Source organism: Glycine max, chromosome 4, assembly GCF_000004515.6.
Source record: "Glycine max cultivar Williams 82 chromosome 4, Glycine_max_v4.0, whole genome shotgun sequence".
NCBI lineage: Eukaryota > Viridiplantae > Streptophyta > Magnoliopsida > Fabales > Fabaceae > Glycine > Glycine max.
The window spans coordinates 18,444,901-18,449,492 of record NC_016091.4 but is presented as its reverse complement, the minus strand read 5'-3'; positions in this window follow the sequence as shown (position 1 = coordinate 18,449,492).

Below are 4,592 nucleotides of genomic sequence, written 5' to 3'. Positions count from 1 at the left end.
TACTAAATTTATCATATTATCATTATTCTTAGTATCTATTTATGTAGAATACAACATTATATGATTGATACCAACTTTGTAGGGGTAAAAGAAATTATCCTTCTCAATCTCTCTTTTCAGTGGAGAGATTTCAATAAATAAGTGTTGGATGATTAAAAATGGGTCTTCCACACTGACAATTCATATAATTCATGCCAATCTATTTTGTACCATACAACATGATTTATTTGGTTATATGTCATATAGTTAATTTGCAAAACACTCCATTAGTATTGACAAAAGAGGAAAAAATATGTAGAACACTCCACTCCTAATGGAGTGCCTCTCTTTTTCTTTTAAAAACTAGTTTTGGATTTTGTTTTAATTTTTTTCCCTTTTATTTCTTTTTGACATGGCTTCTATCTCCACCAAAGAGAGGGAGTATTTTTTTAAGAAAAAAGGATAGAGAGAATTATAAGAGAGAAACATAGACAACGATAATTTAAGAAAAATAAAAATATAAAAGTAGGTATATAACTAAAAAAGGGAGGTAGAAATAAAAATGGCCTAATTTGGGGGCAAGTGTTCTCGACTGACATTTAAGGTTCACAATACTCAAGGTAAAACATTTAGGAGTCCCATTCCCTATGCTATTGGTCCCTACCAAGGGACCGATACTTTTTTATTCTGAAAATGTCATTCCCATGGTATAATGATTCTGTTGTATAATCGCATACAAAATCCATAACAGAAACATGTTTCCGTAGTAGTGCAAGAGATGTGAACAAATTACATTTTGTTTGTGGAAACACATTTTCGTTGAATATTTTGTACACCCCCTATTGTACAAAATATTTCAAATTGAGCAAATTACACTTGCCCCTTGAGGTTAGCGTTTATCACACTCGCACCCCCTCCATATTTTCACTCTACATAAACAACCCTTAATTTTTTAAATTTCGTTACACTCGCACCCTACACCATGACAGAGTGGAATCCGTTAAAAAAAAGCCTCATGTGCAATTTTAATGTAATATTTGGACACTTATGGTCTCTTCTTCCTTATAGAAGCTGTTAGCAATTGGAGGCCATGAAACTCCATTGAGCAATGAAAATTGATTTGAAAGCCCCTTTACAGCTTGTGCAACCAAAGACTAGTGGTGGTGTGGGTTTGCCTTCTCATGATTCAGTTGCAAGGTGTGTAATTTCTGTCATATTAGTATATCTCCATTGTTGAGGTATATATCTTCATTTTTTTGTGCTATTTTTATCTCCTTCAAGTGTATTTTTTATGAGTTTATTTTGGTGTGTGGATGAGTTTTTTTTTGGGGTTATGGAAGCTGTTGGGTGTTCATGTTGTGTTTCTTTCATAGATGAAAAATGTTGCATTTTTGTGAAGATTTTTTTTATGTTTTTTTTCATGTAGCGTGTTCGACAAAATGTCTCGGTCAAGGACTGTTTCTTCTAACTATTTTAGTGGTAATGAAAGTGTAGTATGAGTGAAACATCTAATAAATTATTATTTGGGTTGCAGAATAACAATGGAAATCAAATGTAGCGGGACCGCTATAAATCCACCGACGAATCACACTAGAAAGAGAGGGATCTAGAGGCTATGTAGGTATGATGCTGTATATATGAGGATGACTTAAAGTAATTAATTGGTACTATCTATACCAACAAGATACATATACTTTTCGTAGCCCATCACTCAAGAACTCAATAGTTAAGCGTGCTTAGCTTGAAGTAGTTATGAGATGGGTGACCTTCCGAGAAGTTTTACAGAAAGTGTGCGAGTAAGGACAAAGCATGTTGAAAAGTCTCATGTTGGTTTGTGGGGATAGTCATTGATCTTGAAATCAGCCGAAGTAGATTGTCATGGTCTCGAAAAGGGATACCTATGGAAGGTTCTAACCAATAAGAAAGTTGAGTGAAGTGTCACTGTGTGAAGTGTCATAGTGTGAGAGCTGTTGAGAAGTTGACAATCAAGGGCATTACATGTAGGAACATGTTGTAATAAGTTTGCGTGGGTGGAGAAGCATGGTGATTATGAGTAATATACGTTGTAGGAAGAGATAAAAGACATGAAGCAGGAATTTGCGATAGTGAAGACAAAGTTGACTGTTTTAGAAAAAACAATTTCTATGTTAACTATGATTGTCATTATTTTAGGTGCAGTTAATATGTTCAAGTAACTAGGCTAGATAGTTGTTTATTTAAGTTTTTATGATACTGGTTATGCATTACTATGACTATGTGTGTTTTATCTAGATGTTAGGTGAGATACTGATGTTATTATTAAAGTAGTGTAGGAGTATGGTGTATTTGTGATTGGATTATGATGTTAATGTTAACTGTCTTATTTGGAAGTAAGTTGTTCATGTTTATCTTATATTTTTATTGCACCACTTTTGTTTCACTTTAGTCACCTGAAAACATAAAATATTAGAGTGTAATGTTGGAATATGAAGTTGATCATTGATAACATAAAAGAGTGATTCTCAAATAAAATTGAATCCATACATCAAATTGGCCTAGTCATGTTTACATTCAATAAAACAGTATTCCCAAAAAACTAAAAGCAAAGCCATGTATAGTATGTAGCAACAACAGGCTTGTTTTTCATAAAACAACCCCTACATAATATAAAATATGAAGTTGTTTGGCAAAACACAGGCCTATACTTAAATGATTTTGTCCAAAAAAAAAACGCATCACTTTATGTTAGTTATATATCCTAATTCCTAATTCTTCTTTTTGCTCGGATTTTTGGTCTCTTCTTCTTTGCACCTCCAGCTGTGTTGGTATTTCCATCTTAATTGGAAGATTGGCCTGCAACCTCAAAATTGGTGTGTGATTCCTGACAATGAAATAACAAGATAAGTGACAATAAGTTTGTTGAGAATTTTATCTTGAAAACAGATTGGTTTAAGGAATACCTAAAAAGTGATTCCAAATTGTTGGGTTTGAGGAACTTTAAATTGGTTTGTGTTGGAGTTTTGGAGCTACACATATCCAACTTCTGTTGTGCTACTTGGTTTAGTGTTTTGAGCATGGACAAGTGCAACTGAATGTGTTTGGCCAGTATTACCATTTCCACTTAGGACATTAGCAATAGCATCATAATTTGTTTTCTACAAAACCAACCAGAAAACATGTCATTAGTAAGAAACAAGATATTTATAATAATAACCACTAAAAATATTTAAGGTAATAATCTCTATAACATGTTTTTTGTTGTTTTGTTTGCCATAGGAGCCCTTTGGCAAGTCTTGCTATTATGACCAAATACTTTGCAAGTAGAACACTGAATGGTTCTTGATCACTTAGCTTGTTGGGTTCCTAACGGTCCCTCAACATTGCTTTTTCTCCAAGACTGCTAGGCCTGCTAGGCATCCTTTTCAAAGGAGGAAGGTCAATTAGTGGGTAATCATCTCTGGTGTTAACATCTATATCAGGCATTGGATGAATAATTTCAGAGTAAGAGACCATCCATATTCTAGTTGTAAATGACTTGTCAGAATAATTCTCCACATTGTCTCTTAAATAAGTAATACAAGAACATGCATGTTTGCATGGAAAACCAGTGATATACTAATAATTACAACACATTTTTTCTCTCAGCTTAACAACAAAGTTATTGTAAACATCCTTAACTTGGAATTGTTGTTGGCTTGCATATGTAACAATACATGATCTTCTATGTTTGGTTGTCTTGTCTAAAACAATCCTGGTCATAGGAGTCATCTCAAAATGAGTTGTAGTTGCCTTTGCACACCTTTTTTTTGAAAGATAACCATTATCCTTTTAATAATGGATTCAAGCTTAGCTAACATTGTGTTCCTCTTATCAGCACCCACCCAAGAGTTGAATGTTTCACACACATTGTTTGTCACATGGTCACTCTTTCTTAATAGATCAAAAGTATGTCTAGCCTATCTGCGTTTGGGTCTATCATCAGATAATAACCAATTTGTAGCTTCAGAATTCACCTTTCTCAATCCCTCAATTGCTTTGTTAAAAAGAATTTTGCTGTAAGCCATGACACATTTCCAAAAGTGAGTTGTCAGCAATAAAGATTTGATTTTTTTTTGAAATGGTTAAGCATATGATTGACACAAAACCTGCCCTCGAAAACAGAAACAATAAAGTAAATAAACACATTCAATTTAATTAAGCAAACTAGAATGAAAAATAAAAATGTTTGAACAATAAAGTCTGAAATTGTCCTCAATTAAAATGAAATGATATCAATGAAATGACCAACCACAATAAATGAGCAAGCTGAAACAAAAATATGCTAGAACACATGGTCCAAAACATTGAGCGATATTTAAATAACATACACTTGTCAGATCACAACAATCCCAAACAATAAGCAAAATTTAAATAACATATACTTGTTAGATCACATCAATTCAGAATACTGAAAATTAAATAAATTGACAACTCACCTATGCCTCATATTAGGAAACACATCAACCACTATTTCATGAAGTCCCTGCCAAAAACAAAAAAACAATAAAGTTGAAAAAGATGATGGTACTCAACAAACCAAGAGGGGGGGGGGGTGAATTGGTTTTCAAAACAAAATGAACTTTTAAAACTAGAGT